General features: G+C 49.6%; 1 protein-coding gene across 3 annotated transcripts in view; it reads left to right on the top strand.

Annotated features, from left to right (window-relative positions):
- ZNF710 (zinc finger protein 710) overlaps positions 1-19,189 on the top strand; it is a 71,327-nt gene that overhangs the window by 2,843 nt on the left and 49,295 nt on the right. The window lies entirely within an intron of this gene.

Here is a 19,189-nt window from a genome sequence, read left to right as displayed (position 1 = left end):
AAGGTGCTCGCCGGCTGGCGGGGTCCCCACGGCCTGTCCCTAGCCTCCCTAGCCTCAGTTCCCCTTCCTCGTTGCCCACTCGCCGTCTCCTCGCGGTCATTTTCCTAATTGGACGGAGCTGTGGGGTGTGATCGCCGGCGTCAGACGGGGGGGGGGGGGCCCGAGGCTGCCGGGTGGGCGCGGGGACCCGGGTACCGACGGGGCAGCCCCTGCAGGCGCGCAGATCCCACAGACCCGGCCCTAGTGCCACCGCCCCCCTAACTGCGGACTTGCTAACTAGTGCGTATCGGGGTTTTTTTTCCAACTTGCCTTTTAAGATGACTTTTATGGTCGCAGCAACTGCTTCCCTCCAGTCTGAGCTGTACTTTGGGAAGATTTAAGAGGCCAGGGCGGTGCTTGCGTGGGTTTTAACTAACCCGAAACGGTCCTTAATGTATCTGCCTCTCAGCTCTGCGTTGGTTGGGGCGAAGGCAGAGCCGTAGCCTGGGTGCGTTTTCACTGGGACACTGCGAGGTGCCCGTCCTTCCCCGTCGGAGCGGGCCAGTGAATGGCCATCCTGGTGGCCCACCTTCGGGCTGCCGGGCCGAGCGCCTAACTGCTAAGGGCACTCTGAACGCCTTTATTTCTGGGCAAATGGAAACTCCTAGCCGGTGTCGACCTGGAGGGGACGGTAGCCGGGTCCCGTGGGTGCCTGGGAGAGTCACAAAAAATTCCCCCACAGGTGTGCAAAGCAGGACTTTGCACCCTTGGGGGGTCACCCAGCCAACTTTGAAGCTACTCTTTGAGTCCTGCCTTTGTACACGTGTAAGCAAAACCAGTCAAAGTTCATTTCTGCCAAGTAGAGGGCCCCTGGGCCTGCATCCCTGTCGTGCTCTTATCAGGGGCCTTTAAAAGACCTGCCGGGTCTTGTGGGAGAAGGGAAGAAAACCACCCCTAATTGCCATTAGACATCAGAACATGTATTTTTAGTGTTTGCGATCAAGCCATGGGCCTGTCTGGTTTTGATTTTTGAGACCTAGCATGACTGTATGTTTCTTGTTTGTTTTAAGTGAATATTGTTTTCTAGAGCTTTCTTGGTGGTTTTGTCAACCGGCCCATGGGCCACATGTCACCCTGTGCCAAGCACCTGTTTGAGCCCTAGCTGGTCACCTATAGTTCCAGCTGCATTAGTGCTCCAGAAACCTGCAGGACCTGGCTTCCTCACATGAGGGCAGTGGGAGAGAGCTGCTCTCTTTTGAGTAGGGGGGTGTTGGACATTTGGGTCACATTTTCTCTCCTCCAGGCTCGCCTGGAGGGAGACGCAGTGAGTTGAAGTGAGAACAGATGCTCACTCTTCTCTGGGCAGATTCCTAGGTGAGTCCTTGTCCTGTGGTGTGCGGCCAGCAGGCCGTTTGTTCTGTACTTGGGTCACCTCCATCCCGACCAGGCATTTCCTACCGGGGAGACTTATTTTAGGCTCGCTGTCTAGAGACCAGGAGACAGACAAGGTCTGGGATGGTTTCCGAGTGGACAGAAGGGAGACTAATGGGACCACCAGAGGTTTTGCACGACTTCTATTTTAGGTTTGCCTTGCGGCCCGGAGATATTTCCATCTGAGTTTGCTCAAGTTCGAAGGTAGAAGGGAGGAAGTAAACAGAGGAGGAGTCAAGTGTATCCCGGAGGATGCTCCCCACAGGCTCCTCACTGGGCTTGCTCCCCCACCAGGTCCCAGGGCAGGGGCTCATGTTGCTGACTGAAGGAATCTCTGCATCTGCTGAGGCTCCTGTTAATGAGGGTTGGTCTCAACCCTGAGACTTCAAAGCCGGAAGACACTGTAGAGATGGCCTAAAAGAAACTGAGGCATGAGGAAAGCTCCGTGCCTGGGGCTGTGCTCTAAGTGGCAATGCCAGTACCTGAACCAGAACTTTGAGAGTCCATTTCCGGTGCTTTTAAACACAGGGCCTTGGCCTCTGTTCTCGCTGGGGGTCCCGAATCAGGCTCTGTCCAGAGAGTGGGGCTCCCAGACCATGAAACCGTGGGCGTATGCTCCCTGCATGAGACGGGTAAACAGGGCACTTTATTGTCCGGCTCTGTTACACACATACTATTCCAGAGGCTTTGACGGGCCAGTGTGACTACCAAGGGACAGCAGGAACAAAGTCTGCCAGTTCAGTGAGGCAAGCGGTTTAGTTCTCGGGATGTTCCCAAGTCACACTCGGCACTTTTTGATCCGGAATGCTTCCTTCGTGCCCTGTTCTTGTGTGTGATTTATTTAGGATTGGTCCGCGGAGAAGAACGGGGGTGTAAGGAAGAGTCAGAGACCCGAACCGATGTCTCTTCGTGGGTTAGCTCTCCTACTGGAATGTCAGCTCGTGAGGGTAGGAGGTCTGTGTTCGTGGCTAAGCCCCTGTGCTCAGAACAGGGCCTGGCACGTGGTGGGCCCTCGATAATCCTTGGTGAATAAGTAAGTGGACGGGCCATTAGGGAAAAGACCTCCCTCCCAGTAGGAACCCACGAGTGACACACAGAGGTGGGGACAGGGAGGTGATTGATGGGACCTGCAGAGTTTTGCAGTGAGTCATGGCTTCAAACAAGCTCCAGACAGGTAAGGCAGGAGCAGCTGGGAAGAGTCGATCCTGCATGGGTGGAGCCACTGGGTGGAGATTGTGCAGAACAATAGAGACATCTTGAACTGGACTGGATCGAGGGAGAGTAATAATAATCAGGGTATCTTGGGCCGGGCTTGTCTACATGCTTTGTGTATATCGTGTCCCTTAGTCCTTGCAGGTGCTGGTAGTAAATTGTTATTCCCATCTGGCAGATGGGGAAACTAGAGCCCAGAGGAGTTGAATAACTTGCCCAGGGGCACGGAGCTGATACCTGAACCCAGGCTGACTGACTTCAGGTTTTGCCTCCCTACAGTGACAATTGAGGTCAGGGATCCCTGCCCACACCAAGGAGCTGAGCATTCAGAGCTTTGGGGTTCCTCGAAAGGATGGCAGCAGAAACACTGAAAAAGAAATTGTTGGTCTGCAGTGGAGCGAGGCTGGTCAGGGAGCCTGCCCTCTGCTTCCCTTTGCCGGGACCCGCACCGCGCTCGGAGACCAGTCACCCAACGCAGACTCGAAGGGATGCTTCTTTGGGAGGCCTCCCTGTGCCCCGAGCAGAGTGGCTAGCGCCAGGTCGGGACTATTTTGCACTTGATAAAGATTTAGGAGACTTTTTCTTTTCTTAAGCATGCTTTTCGACTTCAATTTTGGCTGGCATGTATTTGAAACCGGCGGGGATTTTAAATTTTTTTTTAACGTTTATTTATTTTGGGGACAGACAGAGACAGAGCATGAACGGGGGAGGGGCAGAGAGAGAGGGAGACACAGAATCGGAAACAGGCTCCAGGCTCTGAGCCATCAGCCCAGAGCCTGACGCGGGGCTCGAACCCACGGACCGCGAGATCGTGACCTGGCTGAAGTCGGACGCTTAACCCACTGCGCCACCCAGGCGCCCCCGGCGGGGATTTTAAAGCTAGAAGTGTCGCTGTTGGCCTTGAGGGCTCCAGAAAGTGTTTCCCCCACGTGTAAACCCTCCCTTCCTGATCCAGGATGCTGGTCCAGGCTCTTCCAGACCACAACAGCTACCCTTTCATTGACGGTGTGATTTACCAGCCTCTGTGCTGGGCCCGACCTCATGGAGCTTGTAGTCTCCCTGGGAGACAGACACTGAACTAATAATTACACAAATACTCTTTAATTACAGTTGTTATAAACGCTTCAAAGGGAAAAGTACAGAGGCCATGGGAGCTGATAATCAGGGAGGATGAGGGAAGGGAGGCTTTCCCGAAGAAAGGGCATTTAAACAGCCACAGGAAAAAGGTGGGTGAAGAGGCCTTAGCCAGGGTGGGATAGTCCGTTAACCTTGATGTAAACCCCGGGCCCTGCACCCGCAGCACCAGCATCGTCTGCCCGGTCCGCCCAGGAGCTTGTTAGCAATGCATAATCTCCGGCCCTCAGCAGACCTGCTGAATCCGCATTCTAACACGACTCACCTGCGTGGTAAAGTCTGGGAAATGCCAAAGGAATCAAAGTTCTGAACGGGGAGGGAGGGGGGGGATTCTCGACTTGGCTGTGAATGAGTTGGATGACCACGGGAGAGTCACTTCTCTGGTTAATGAGGGAATTAGATCATCTCGCAAAGTTCCTTCTGGCTTCTGTCATCTCTGGCTTTTGCTGGTGTGTGCTGTTTCCAAGCTTATTAAGAGTGAGGGCCTGGGCGTCCACAGCATCCACCTCTGTGGTGCCTCTGGTGGGCCCACCCCCCCCCCCCCCGGAAGGCGCTAGTCCGTGTGGTGGTCTGACTTCCCATAAATGCTGCAGAGCGGCCAGACCGGCAGAGCTTTGGGGAAGGATCAGAATAATTCGCAAAGAGCGTGTGGGGCTTTGTTGCCCGCAGAGAGATTGTCTTAAGGTGACCCAGGGAGGATTTGGCCTGAATCGAGAGAAAAACTGTTCAAGGGTCAGAAGGGCTTTGGGGAAGAAAGGTATACCATTTCTGCCCAAAGCGGAACCTAAAACGAGGGAGTTGCTCAATAGTTCCTTGCCTGTGAACATAATACTTTAAGAATGGCCACGGAGTGTTGTGCCTGAGATCCTCACATCAGTGTGGAGAGGACCAGAGGGCCAAGGCCCGTGGTGCTTGAGCCTTGCAGTCTGGGGAGGGTGGGGGAGGGAGGGCTTCGCTTGTGCACGTGCAGCCGTGCAGAGTGTTGTGTGGACGTGTGCGTGCTTTGCTGGGGAGAACATCCGGAGCTTTTGCCGGCCTCAGAGGGACCTGCGACTTGCCCGAACTAGGGGCAAATGCCTTTGTTAGCTCATTGCACCCAACTCTCTCATTGCACTTTTAGGAGAATGGAAATTGAGATGACAAAGGTCCCTAGGCTACAAGCAAGTGTCTCCCAGGGGCGCCTGGGTGGCTCAGTCAGTGGAGCGCCCGTGACTCTTGGTTTCAACTCAGGTCATGATCTCGCGGTTCGTGAGTTCGAGCCCCACGTCGGGCTCTGCGCTGACAGCGTGGAGCCCGCTTGGGATTCTCTCTCTCTCTCCCTCGCTCTCTGCCCCTCCCCCACTTTCTCTCTGTCTCCCTCAAAATAAATTAAAAACAAAACACCAGGTGTCTCCCAACTGCGCGTGCATAAGACAGAAAAGTTTTTCCCCAGGTTGCCAGGCTAGCCCACGAGAGTCTGTGTCACTCTTGGGCCGAAGTCATTTTGTTTGCTTAGAAAAAAGAATTAGGAAACAAGACAGCCGCAGCACTGCAAGCTAAATGAAAGATTCTAGATTCGGCCAGAAGACGCTTGAAGAAGTGCACTGTCGAATAAGGGGTGGGGTGGTAGCAGGAGATTGGGACAGATTTTGAAAGGGGGATTAAAGGATATTAGAAGCCAAAGCAGGGCCAAAAATGTATGTCGAATCGGCAGCTTCCAAAGGCAAAATGGACTGTTTCTCATTACTTACTAATTAATGCGTGTAGCTCACAGACCTGACCCTTCCCCCATCCCTAATGCCTTACCCCCAAGTGCAGAGGCCTTGTGTTTTCTCTTTAATTCATTTCTGTGCTGTTTGAATTTTTATCAGTGTGTGTGATCTTTATAATTTATATACTTATAAATGGAGGGAAGGACTGTTAGAAGTGGGTTGACCTCTAGGGGGGTTTTAATTCTGTCTTCTATAACCGTCATCCTAAAGGCGTCTGTGATATTAAATATATATGCTCTATTGTGTGTATATTTTGGGAATACTGAGAGAGGTGTTGGAAGCGGGAGGATTTTCAGTAAAGTCAGAAGCTGAGACCGGGGAATCCCAATGTAGCCCGACCACCTTCCCTTTCTTCGTTCCATACCCTCAGCGTGTAATAAATAGGGAATCAAGGTCAGGTAGGAAGGATCGCCACAGAAAGCGGGAATGTCCACCCTCCAGATTGACAGGGGAAACCATCGCTTCTGTAATGACTCTTGGTTCAGTGTGGCTTGTCTTCTGGTCATGCCCGAATGCCATCTATGACCCCATCCCGTTCCCAGTGGGGCAGCCGTGGAGGAACGGGGTTCCAGATGGGGAGGCTATCCTGCAGGTGTTCGGTCAGAAACAATAGCCGAACTTCAGTGGTGGTTTTATGCGCCACATCAGAATGTCCTCAAAAGGACCACATCCAGGCCGGCCTCTTGAAAAGCATCAGGTTCCCTTTGGAAGCTGGTGGTGCTGGTAGGTCAGCCCCACCCTGCGATGTTTGATCCTGGGGCCCCCGAGTTCACATGCCTCCTCTCCCGTCAGGGCTCCGTTCACTAGCCACAGACCACAAGTGCGCTGTGGACTTGATATTACCGGGAAGCAGGTCACCTCTGAAATTCTGAACTCTCCCCATCTCCCCACTGCACTTCCCTCCTTGAACACCCCTGCGCCAAGCTAGGAAACCTATGCCTACCCACCGGGGCAGCATGTCTACCCTCAGCCCCATCCCTAGATCCCCTGTGTCCTGCCCTGGCTGCCCCCTGGGCCTGAGCACCCCACATCCTCCTGTGCCCTAATTCCCTGCCTACAGATACAGACACACCTGTCTCCCTCCTCTTTGGCCCTGCTTCTCCCCAACCCACTTCCCGTGTCACTCCACCCAAAACTTCACAGAGAAGAGTTCACCCTTTCTGTCCCTGCTTCCTCTCCCTCTCTCCTCTCCAGATCCAAAACAGCAGAGTATTTCAACCCCCACTCCTACCTGCTCTTGCAGAGGCCCCTGACCCACCCCCTGAGAATGCCCGGCAGTCCCTTTTGTGGCCTCTGCTTACTTGACTTCTCCATGGCAAATACTGGCACGTCGCTCTGGGCCCTCCTCTTACGACTTACTGTTTTCTGCCATTCCCTCCTCTCCTGCCAACACTTGGGTGCCTCGGCCATGGTTCTCTGCTACTTTTTCCCCTTCGGTGCTTATGGTTTCAGTCTGCAAGGCCAGGACTCTCGTCCCGTATCTATCTCTGTCTTCATGTCTCCTATACACAGTTCAGAGCTGGGTTTACATTGGTTATAATTTTGGATACATGTGGATTTCTTTGTACCATCTTATTTTGTGTTTTCTGTTTCTTCTTTTCCGGATTCTTTGTTCATTCTTTAATTTAAAAAAAAAAAAGATTTTATTTTTAAGCAATCTCTACACCCAACAGGGGGCTCGAACCCGCAGCCCCAGGATCAAGAGTCGCACGTTCCACCGGCTGACTCAGCCAGCCGGGCTGTTCATTCTTTTAAGTTGATGAAAAGATTTTTTTTTTTTTTCCCTTTCTTTCCTTCACTGTTTTTTTTTCTTTACTGCTTTGCAGCTTACACACTCTGTTTCTATTCTTTTGATGCTTGCAGACTGCAGAAGATTCAAAGTTAGTTGGTGTCTATCTCTTCTCAAATAATGCAAGGACCTTGGGAATGCTTTCTGTAAAGTCACTGTTGTGACACATGCAGTCGTCACCCAGTGGTTTAGCTGCATCGTGTTTCTCTCTTCAGTTCCACAAACCGGGCATTTATTTTTAATGTTCTATACAGTTAGCCTTTGCTTTCATTTTCTGCATATTTTCCATTTTGCTTACTTAACGTTTCTCCTTGCATCTCAGACCTACGTTCTGATATCACAACATATGGTGAAGATCTTCTCATCGTAAACTTCTCGTTCCTGTTTGGCTAACGTTTTATGTCATCCTTACTGTTACTGTTCTAGTGGGTATAAAACATTAGCTTGCCAGTTATCTTCCCTAAGTGTTGAAAGATAGTTTCCCATTGTCTTCTGGCCATTGTTGATGTTGAGAAGTTGGTGGCACAATTATTGTTCCTCTTAGGTAATCTCTTCTCCCTGGTTGTTGTTGGTGGTGGTGGTGGTTTACATGTGTGTGGGTATGCGCTCATTTGTATGTTTTGCAGTTCAATATTATTTACTTAGGAGTGGATTAGATTTTATTTGGCTAAGGATTCGTTGGGTTTTCTGAAACCAAAGATTGGTGACTTTTATCAGTGCTAGAGGCTTTTCAGCCGTTAGCTCTTGGAATATTGTCTCTCCATCATTATCTCTCTCTGGCCTCTCTTTTGGGAACTCCAGCTAGATGTGTTTTGATCTTATTTCTATATGTCTCTTAACTTTTTCATTTGCAATCTTTTGGGTTTTTGGTAGTGTTTTCTGGGGAATATCTTACTTGTCTTCCAGCTTCTTAATTCTCTCTTTAGTTATCTCTAATCTTCTGTTTGGTCCACCCACAGAGGTATTTTTAGTATCAGTATTAACTCACAAATTGTAATATATTTGATGTGTTTCCATTGCAGTTACTATTTTTGATGCTCATGATTTGAGTTGTTGTTTTTTTTTAAGTTTATTTCTTTATTTTGAGAGAGAGAGAACAAACGCACATGTAGAAGGGACAGAGAGAGGGAGAGAGAGAGAATCCCAAGCAGACTCCTCACCATCAGCATGGAGCCCGACGTGGGGCTCAGACTCATGAACCGTGAGATCATGGCCTGAGCCAAAGTCAGACGCGTAACCCACTGAGCCACCCAGGTGCCCCTTGGCTTTGGGTTTTTAACCTGGATGATTATATTTTTTTATCGCTGTGTTTCTATTCTGTCCTTTCCTAATATGCCTGGTGATTTGTGTTTTTTAAATAATCTCTTACTCCTTAGTTGTGTTTTTAATTCTCCATTTTACTGATCACATTAAACATACTTATTTTGTACTCTGTATCCAGTAATTCCAATACCTGAAGTGTTTGCAGGTATAGTTAGTTCTGTTGTGTGCTGCTTCTGCTGATGCCCACTCTTGAGGGCTTGCTTCCGTATGTGTCTCGTGATTTTTGATTGCAAGTTTATGTTTGTTAGAATTCTATCTGTGAGAATTCTCCAAGGTATGGGATGAAAGTGCATTCTTCCACAGAGGATATGCTGCCTTCTACAACAGACACCTTCAGGCCCTCCAGATGGGTCCATTTATTTATAATCCTTAGCGTGTAGTTTTGAGGGCCTGCCAATGACCACAGATCCTCAGAGGAACTTTTTTTGAAAGTCCACCCACAGCTAACGCTAAGCCTGATTACTTCCCTCCTGACTGTATACCACCAGACACCCCACTTTGTCTCATTGTTCCCCTATTGCCAAATACTTTCACTTCACATTTGGACAAGTCCTGGTCACGCCAGGCCCAGTTAAAAACGGTGAATCTTCTGAGCCTTCCCCATGCCGTCCCTTGCAAAACTGACCTGTTCTTCCACATCCATTGGCCACTGTTCCCTTACTGCTTAGTCTATAGGTGTGTGTGTTTAGTCCCCATGCTGGACTCTGACCCTCTTGAAAACTCAGAGCTGTTATTTATTTCTGGAGCCCCAATGCCTAGTTCCCTGTTGGTCGTGGTAGTGGCTTAGTAGATCCCTATTGATTGAGCAGAATTTATGGCAAAATCAATTCTTCTCCTCTTCTTGGGTAGTAATTAAAGAAAAAAAATCCAAGCGCTCACCCACCCTGTAATCTTGGACAAGTCTAGTTCACCCTTTTGGATCTCAGCGTCCATACCTATGAAATGAAAGGATGCTTCTAAGGTCTCTGCTTGTTCTAAGATGCCGAAATTCACCACCACTTGTATGGTTATCAGTCATGATAATGTGGACCAGCCCTTGGCTCACAAACGGAACGAAGGCTTGTGAGGACCATGGAGAGAAAGAGCATGATGTGAGGCAATTGGGCAGGATTTGGAAGAGAAAAAAGACAAGGGACTTAGAGGTCAATTAAAGGTAAATTAATATGACATAAAGATGGCATTTTAAAATTTGTGACTTGGGACAACAACTTGATGGCCTTCTAAAAAAACGAGCACAGGGGCGCCTGGGTGGCGCAGTCGGTTAAGCATCCAACTTCAGCCAGGTCACGATCTCGCAGTCCGTGAGTTCAAGCCCCGCGTCAGGCTCTGGGCTGATGGCTCAGAGCCTGGAGCCTGTTTCCGATTCTGTGTCTCCCTCTCTCTCTGCCCCTCCCCCGTTCATGGTCTGTCTCTCTCTGTCCCAAAAATAAATAAACGTTGAAAAAAAAAAATTTAAAAAAACGAGCACATTATAACACAGTATATTTCAGATGGCTTAGAGATGGTAAATATAAAAAATGAATTCAGGAAAACACTGTGACTTAAAACCCAGAAGTCATAAAGGAAAAGATTAATATACTTGTATGCAAGGAAAAAATTTCTGTGTGGCTAACATCATCATAAATGGAGTCAAAAGAGTCTGCTAGTTCGCAAAACTAGGGGACTGTTTTTGCAACGTAGGTCGTAGATATGAACTGGTTTCCTTAATATCTCAAGAACTCCTACAAATCATTAAGAAAAAGACCATCAACTCAATTTGTTAATGTTTTGTTTATTTATTTATTATATTTTATATCTTTTTTTTAAGTAGCTCTACACCCAATGTCGGGCTCAAAATCACGACCCCAAGATCAAGCATTGCATGCTTCACCAGGTGAGCCAGCCAGGAGCCCTGCAACTCAATTTTTAAAATAAGCTAAGAACATGGGCAGTTCACAGAAAAGGAAATACAAATGGCACTTAACCATCCCACTACTAATTAGAGAAATGGAAGTCTACTATGGAGAGTGACACTGGGAACAGATATTCTGACAACTGTTGATAGAGCACACAGTATACAGAGAGGATTTTTATTCAAAAGTCTCTGTTGTATAGAGATGATATTTATTAAAATCAAAAGTGCATGAGGTGCACCTGGGTGGCTCGGTCAGTTACGTGTCTGACATCGGCTCAGGTCACGATCTCCTAGTTTGCGAGTTCTTTGCCCTCGGCGCATAGCCTACTTCGGATCCTCAGTCTCCCTCTCTCTCTCTTCCCCTCCCCTCTCACACACGCACACTCTCTCAAAAACAAACTTAAAAAAATGTATTTGGAAAGAAAGAAAGAAGTTTGGGAGGAAAGAAAGAAGGGAGGGGAGAAGAATCTCACCTTTGCTCTGCATTTTCACTTAGGCTGTTTTAGTTATTACTCCCCTCAGCAACCCCCAGTGAGGTTACCATTTTTATAGACCAAGAAACTGAGGGCTGGAAGTCCGAAATGACTTGCCCAAGTTCATGGACAGAGGCTTGGAAACTGGCCTTGAGTCCAGTTCTCACTCCAGAACCGTTGGGCTCCTGTCTGTAGATCAGCTTCTTGTTTTGGGTTTTTTTTTTTTTTTTCTGGTTTTCGTCCTTTATTTCGAGGTGCCATCTCATTGGTCAAAGCCCAGTGACCCGTACACCGTGGCCTGAGGCCCACCCCTCCCGAGGGAGTGGATGTGCACTTCTGTCCCACCTCCCCCAGCTGGCTCGCTGGCTGACAAATGCCTATGGGGCAAAGCTCAGGCAGTAGGTGGTGGAGCCAGCCCAGAACCCAGCCAGCCACATCAGACACAACGAGGAGGATTAGGGATGGGCTTTGCAGTCCTACCTTTGAAGTTCCCAGCTTTTATCAGAGTGTCTGAACCTTCACATTATTTCAAGGGAGCTTTTATTACTGTCTGTGGACTGGCCTCAGGTAGGTACCAGCTGCTGCCAGGTGCCGAGGGAACACTTCCTGGTGCCTTAAGCTGGTGCCTTCGCTTTGTTATATGGCAGAGAAGTTTTTCGGGCTAAAGGCACTGGGTACTTAGAAGATTCTGGAAGAAAAAAAAATTTCTGTTTCAACTTTTCTATCGAGAGGTGCGATGGGATGGCATCCCTTTAATTAAAGGGAAGGAAAAGTGCTTGCTCGCTTTATTCTCTTTTTTTTTTTTTTGTCTCACAGAAACACCTCCTCTGCTGTTTTCAAAGTAGAGTATTGACTGCTTCCTTTTTGTCAAGGAGAAATGCTGTAGGAGAACAAAGCTAAAGGTGTTGGCCGTATATAATACGAGGCTGTAATTTATAGGTACGGCTTCACCCGGGGGAAGAATTTGATGTCTTTAAGAGATACAAAAATCATCCAGCACCACCTGTCCTGGGGTGTGGTGTCATATTTATTTGCAGAGTTGGAGTCGTCATTTCTTAAGGAAAAAGCAGGGCTCGTGGGGGTAAGAAGTCTTCGGGATCCCGGGGTCTGAGCCGACCTTCCAACTCCCTGTCACTGTGCTACTTGGCGTCTTTACGAGGGATGCATCCTAATGACCCACCCTGTCCGTTTTTGTTTGTCTGGCGGGCGGACGTGGAAGTGCCCTGAACGTCACAGAGCTGTCCCCACGTGAAGTTCATACCCAGCTGTTTGCTGAACGCGGGAACAGATAGGAGGCGCCCGGTAAACGTTCCTCAAATGGACACATTTTGATATTGGAGGTAGACTTTAAAGCTTTCGATCATAAAGAGGACTCGAGAAACGTAGATGTCTGCCATTATGCTTCCGTGGATTTTCCTGACTCTTGAATAATTGTGTCCCATGGAGTTTTTCCTTCCTTGCGCTGTAGGTCATCTCTCTTTAGACAAAGGCCAACTTCTGTAAATGGTATGCTCTGTGCTCTGACTCTCCCCAGCAATCCCGTCCATTATCTGCCTGTGTTCTAGCTCATTCTCCAGAAAAACTTCCATGTAACGTCAGCCAAGTTCTTTTGCTTTGGTTACAAAGGCTTGTGAGAATTTCTCTTCCAAACCCCTGTTTTAGAGCTTTTGTACCTGGGTGGTCAAAATTCATTCCCTAGCACCAGGTAGATTAACAAATCTCGGCTCAGGAACTGGCCTCTCTCTCTCTCTCTCAGTCTCTCTCTCTCTCTCTCTCTCCTTTTTGAATATACTGTCTCAAGAGATGGCCACTGCCCTGTCCTCCATGAAGGACAAAAGTAACGTTTGTTTTGCCTTTTCGCACCTTGGCCCCTCGGCTTGCAGTCCTCTTCCTCCCCTGGTGACAATTTTTTGAAGGAGCTAGACAGGAAAGTGGACTTCTGGCTATTCTGGGGGAGTTGGCTCTTTGCTTATGACTCACACCCTCCCTGTACTCCTTCAGGCCTCCTGGAGATTTTCATTCCCCTTCACTGGAAACTACCCCTTGTTGAAAATATTCTTAGGTGGTTTTAAGATGTCTCCATTCAGGGTTTGGGGTTTTTTTATTATTATTTGTTTGTTTGTTTTTTCAATTCCACTCCATGTCCAAGGAATGAGAGGTCTCTTTTTTTTTTTCAACGTTTTTTTTTTGTTTTGTTTTGTTTTTGTTTTTGTTTTTTATTTTTGGGACAGAGAGAGACAGAGCATGAACGGGGGAGGGGCAGAGAGAGAGGGAGACACGGAATCGGAAACAGGCTCCAGGCTCTGAGCCGTCAGCCCAGAGCCCGACGCGGGGCTCGAACTCACGGACCACGAGATCGTGACCTGGCTCAAGTTGGACGCTCAACCGACTGCGCCACCCAGGCGCCCCCAGCATATATTTTTTAATTCAAATGAGATCATACCGTATGTACCTTCATGTTGCTTTTTTTTCTTTCTTTCCTTTTTTTTTTTGGGGGGGGGTCCTGTTTTCTTTATTCACTCTGCCAATTTCTTTCTTTTTTTTAATTATTAAAGCATATGCATCTTTTTTTTTTTTTAATTTACATCCCAATCAGTTAGCATATAGTGCAACAATGATTTCAGGAGTAGATTCCTTAGTGCCCCTTCCCCATTTAGCCCATCCCCCCTCCTACAACCCCTCCAGCAACCCTCTGTTTGTTCTCCATATTTATGAGTCTCTTCTGTTTTGTTCCTCTCCCTGTTTTTATATTATTTTTGTTTCTCCTCCCTTATGTTCATCTGTTTTGTCCCTTAAAGTCCTCATATGAGTGAAGTCATATGATTTTTGTCTTTCTCTGACTAATTTCACTTAGCATTATTCCCTCCAGTTCCGTCCAGTTGCCAATGGCAAGATTTCATTCTTTTTGATCGCCAACTAATACTCCATTGTATATATATACCACATCTTCTTTAGCCATTTGTCCCTCGACGGACATTTGGGCTCTTTCCGTACTTTGGCTATTGTCGATAGTGCTGCTAGAAACATGGGGGGTGCGTGTGTCCCTTCGAAACAGCACACCCGTATCCCATGGATAAACGCCTAGTAGTGCCATTGCTGGGTCGTAGGGTCGTTCCATTTGTAGTTTTTGGAGGAACCTCCATACTGTTTTCCAGAGTGGCTGCACCAGCTGGCATTCCCATCTTTTGCTTTTCCTTAACAATATGTGATTAAAATTTTCATTGAGTTAAACCTCTTCCTTCAAGTCACATTATTTTTTTATTTTAATTTTCAGTTCCGGTACAGTTAACATATGGTGTTGTGTTAGCTTCAGGTATGCAATATAGTGATTCCACGTATCGATACGTTGCAGAGCGCCCCTCCCCTCCAGCTCACTTTAAAGGGCTATCTTCTGAGCAGACAGACCATGATACATATAAGCAGACTCCTCCATTTACATTCTCTCCCCTTTTTCTCTCTTCTAAGGAACGCTGCAGCAAACGTCCTTGGGCAGTTTTGCCCACGGCCTTGATTATTCCTTGGGACTTGTTTCTAGGAAGGAATCCCTGGGCCGAGGACCCATTCTAAAGGCTCTTGATTTAGAAGGTAAAATTGCCCTCCAGAAAGACCGAATGCAGATTTTACTCCTTTGGGGTGAAGACTTAAGTCATTCTCTTTTAAACCCTGGCTGTGTGTTTTTCCGACATCCCTTTCCAAATGTTGAGCCCCTGTTTGTTAAGAGTAAGTGGCCCTCCCATCCTCGAGGGCTGAGGCCTTTCTTAAGAGTCTCTGACTGCAGGCATCTGGGCAGGTGGGAAGCCCCAAGATGCCCATTCTTAGAATGCCCGGGACAGTGCTGGCTTTGAGGGTTCCGGAGTCTCTTGGGGAAATTTCTCGAAGCCTTTCTTCTAAGAGGATGCTCATAAAACAAACATCCTACCCTAACGCCAGAGACCAAGGCTGCTCGTCCTGACCTGGGTTGGGGTTTGGGGTTGCGGGTGGGGGGGGATTTCCTATCCAGGCCCCGGAGTCTGTCCCGGAGGGAGTGCATCTGCCCAGACCTTCGGCCCTGGCAGCCTGACTCCTCCACCATGGCAGGGGGTGGGGGGTGGGGGGGGAGACACCGCAGGGAGGTTTGATGGAATTACTGAGGAAGTAGCATTTGCTTAGGCTAAATCGGGCTTTCCTGTTCCAGCTCCACACTCTTCCCCCTTTTCGGCTCTCTTCCTCCTCCGTGTCAGCATGTTCTTTATGGTAGTTTTAGTTGGTGTGGCCGCTGAGGACCTTCCCGACTTCTTAGCTTTCCTCTTCGCCGCTGGCGACACCCAGGCTGGTGCCCACCTCCTGGATCTGGCACATGCAGGCTGACCACTACTCTTTCCCTGCACCTGCTCTGCTGTGGCTCCCAGCCGCCCTCCACCCTCCAGTCCCATCCGAGGCCCGATCCCAGCCTGCCCTCCTTTCCCAGGCCCGGCAGGAAGGCCACCGGGGCTCCTGGAGGCCCAGGCTGCGCCCCCCGCCCCACCCAGAGACACGGCATGCCAGCTGCTGCCCGTCGGGTTACAAAGAAACAAAAACACGAAACTCACCCCCTTGAGAGGAGGGACAGACGTTTCCGTCTCTGTGAACCTGTTCTGGAAATGAGAGGCGTGGGTTGGGAGAGGGAGGCTGGAGGTTTCCCCGGGGTGGGCTTTGTTTAAAATTTAATATGCTCTTCCTTTCTCTCTCGACCCATCAGCGATGGCTTCTAGGTCCTTTGTCATTTTAGCCCCGTTATCTGTCTGGTGGATGAGATCTCTTATCTGCCCGGTCCTGCCTCTCTTCGCTGAATGGCCCATTGCCATCCCCCACTCTCCGACTGGTGACACATGGTTAGATCCCATCCTGCTACCTCACATACGATGAAACTTGTCACTTTGCTTCTTAGCCGATTAAGATCCGGGGAAGACGGGGGTCTGCTTTTGATGATGTTGGATTCACCCAAGGCGCAAGGAGTGGGCAACTTTGGCGTCCTGTTAGAGGGGGTGTGGAAGCCCACCCTTAGCAGGTGGAGAGTGCTGGGTCCCAGGGTGGGGGTCTCGGTTCCGGGTGGCCTCAGAGAGTCCTAGGTTTGCTCCCGTGCGTGGTCCAGCTTCTGCCCTGACACCTTCTCGGCCTAAGGGACCACAGAAACACAGAGCTGCTCTTTTTCCCACAGGCTCCCCACCAAAGTGGGCTCAGAGGCAAAGGGGAGGACGTTACTTCAACCCACAGGACTCAGGATCACAGGAAGCATGACTCACCATCTCCTAGCCCCAGTGAGGCACAGCCTCCATGACCAAGCCTTGGTTTCATGGCCTGTGAAATGGGTTTATGAGCCTACTTTTTTTTTTTTATAGCTGTGCTCTGTGCTGTGTAACACATGGTTATCATTACTACCTGGGTACCAAAGGGCTGTGAAGTCCAAGGAGAGGCCTGCGCCACCCTGGATTCTCTTTTCTCTTACAAATCTCATTCGTTTCTTTATTCCTTCATCAGATCCGCAAACATTTACCAAGCACCTACCATGTGCTAAACTCTGTGATCTAAAGGGGAACGACAGGGTTTTTGTCCCCAGCAAACCCTCAGCCAGAAGGAATATTAGAGAAGTAGACATGAGAACAGGAAGTGAGGAACGTGGTGGGGGCGGGGGTGTGTGCAAAGACTGCCTGGTGGAGGTGGTATTTAGCAGGGTCCCAGCAGACCGGGAGCAGGAGGAAGATCATTCCACCGGGTAACTAGAACATGCAAAGGCAGAAAGAACAGGCACGTTTGAAGACTCGGGCGGGGCAGGGGAGGGGGGGGCGGTGTTGGTGTGGCTGGAAGGTAGGATGTGCAGGTGGGATGTTGGAAGATGGGGCCGGGGGTGTAGGTCGGGGCCGATCTGGGAATGTGTCCAAAGGCTTGGACTTAATCCAGAGGCCAGGCAGAGCCCCCGGTGGGTTCTGAGCAAAAAAAAGCAACATGACAGATCACTGGCATAAACCAGGGGGACTTGGGGCTTGTGTTGTTGTTAAAACTCCATGTGGGGAAATCCCCTTGGAAATGTTGATCTGAGAGTTGAGAAACCCCTCAGAGGAATAAGTATGGCACTTTTGCCTGAATTCCTTCTCATTTCACCTACAATTTCAGCTTTGTGCCAATTGTTTACAGATCATTTACAAAAGTACATTCTCTATGCTTCGTTGTTTCTCTTAAAACTCACCAAGAAAGCAAAGAATAAAAAATTAAAAAGAAAAAAAAAAAAACCCTCATCAAGAAATAACCCCAAGTAAAATTTTTCCACCAGGGTGTGTTCCTAATACATATTTATAGTTACCAAGTTGATTTGAGAATGTAGGAAGATCTTTTGAAATGTTGCCTGAGTGCATGAGATCTTCAGGCTCGGGTTCCCAGAATCTGGCAAAAGAAAGAAAGAGAAAACCAATGTTTGTTGAGCACCTGCTCTGGGCCAGGCATGGGGCTAGACTCTTTGAATTCAATAACCCTGCGAGAAACAGCATTCCAGACCCATTTCAGAGGCAAGGAAACAGGTTCACAAAGGTGGTCACTTTCCCAAGGGCTCGCACCTGTAAGGGATTTGAACCCACGGTGTGACTGAGTCCAGAGTCCACACTCCATCCATTTGAACCACCCTGCCACCCAGCCCCTAGGGCATAACAGACCGGTAAAGCAGGAGATGTAGAGGCTGGGCCAGATCAGCCACTGGAGAGCCTTTTGACTTCTAGATAAAAATTAGACCAAGGGGCACCTGGGTGGGTAAGTCAGTTGAGCATCCAGCTCTTAAGTTTAGCTCAGGTCACAATCTCACGGTTCATGGGATCGAGCCCCGCATCGGGCTCTGTGCTGACAGTGCAGAGCCTGCTTGGGATTCTCTCTCTCTCTCTCTCTCTCTCTCTCTCTCTCTCTCTCTGTCTCTCTCTCTCTCTGCCCCTCCTCCACTCGTGCCCTTTCTCTCTCAAGATAATAAATAAATGTAAAAAGCAAACAAACAAACAAACAGGAAACCACGAGCTCACTCCCTTTCTCTCTCTGTAAGTCCTTCTGCTGGCTGATGTGGCAAGAACACAGTTTTCCTGGAGAGCACTCTTCCAGAAGGCCGTGGCTGCAAGTCCTTGGCTGCACTCTGATTTGGGTGTTTCAGCCTGCCGTGTAGATGCTGCACGGAGCAGAGGGCAGGAAGTTGGTGCCTGGAAGTGGAGTCAGTTTTGAACGTAGACCTGTTTGAAGGTCACTGCCCAGAACCTCCAGGGTGGCGGGCAGAACTGCCTGGACAGAGGAAGGAACAGAGGCAGTGACAGTGGGACGGGGTTTTGGAGAAAGGATGTTCTTGGCTCTTTTTCCCGGTGGCATCATGGGACCCTCGTCCACACCCCTTACCTGAGCCAAAGCCAGGCAGCGAGTGTTCCCCAGAGACGACGCTGCTGGGAGCAGGGCACACCCGCGTCTCTCTGCCCGAGTCCGTCTTTGCTGGCCACCTTAATCCGTTCCCGGTGGGGAAGGGCACCTCCCTCAGGATTCTCTTCCCCGGCTTTCTAAGTGTCTCCTCCCTGTGACAGGTGACCCCAGACTACCCACCAGACTGGGCAGCAGCTCGTCGGAAGCCAGGCGAGACATCTGAAGGTCCTCCCGGTCCCCCTTCCTCCCCAGCACGCTTTTCTCCCTCCTCCCTGCCGCTGTCTTCCAGGGCAGAGGGTTCAGGTCAGCGGGATTGGAGGGCAGGGAAACAGGAGAAAGACCCCAGTGTGAGGCAACTCCAGGTAATGAACGAGAGAGGGGAGTCAGCCCGGGTGGCTGGCTGGGCTGGGGTGCTTGTGCAGTGCGCTCACTGGCCCACGGCTATCGAAGGGTGGTTCTCCCAGGAACTCCTGAACTCCCTCTCCCCTCCCTGCTTCCTTGTCAGGGTGGGCAGTCACGGAGCAGGCTTCTGGATCTCTCCGGATCTTTCAGTCTCCAGAGCCGCTGGTATTGGGGTGACCCGCGGAGCTGGTGGGATAGTCGAGGGGGAGGTCGGCCACCTTTTCCAGTTCCAAGGACTCAAATAGGAGTGGGGGTGGGGGAGGGGTTTGGCCAGAGTTGCTCCGAATTCAGCTCTGGGAGTTGACGTGGGGCTGAAAATGCATTTTGGGGGGTGGGGGGCGGGGTGGGAGTGGGCCTTTGAGATCATGTTGAGGTACTTGGATTTTGCTGTTTTTTCCTTCGAGGG

Source organism: Felis catus, chromosome B3, assembly GCF_018350175.1.
Source record: "Felis catus isolate Fca126 chromosome B3, F.catus_Fca126_mat1.0, whole genome shotgun sequence".
Taxonomy (NCBI): domain Eukaryota; kingdom Metazoa; phylum Chordata; class Mammalia; order Carnivora; family Felidae; genus Felis; species Felis catus.
Note: the sequence above shows the minus strand (reverse complement) of the source record. Positions and strands in the feature narration are given on the sequence as shown.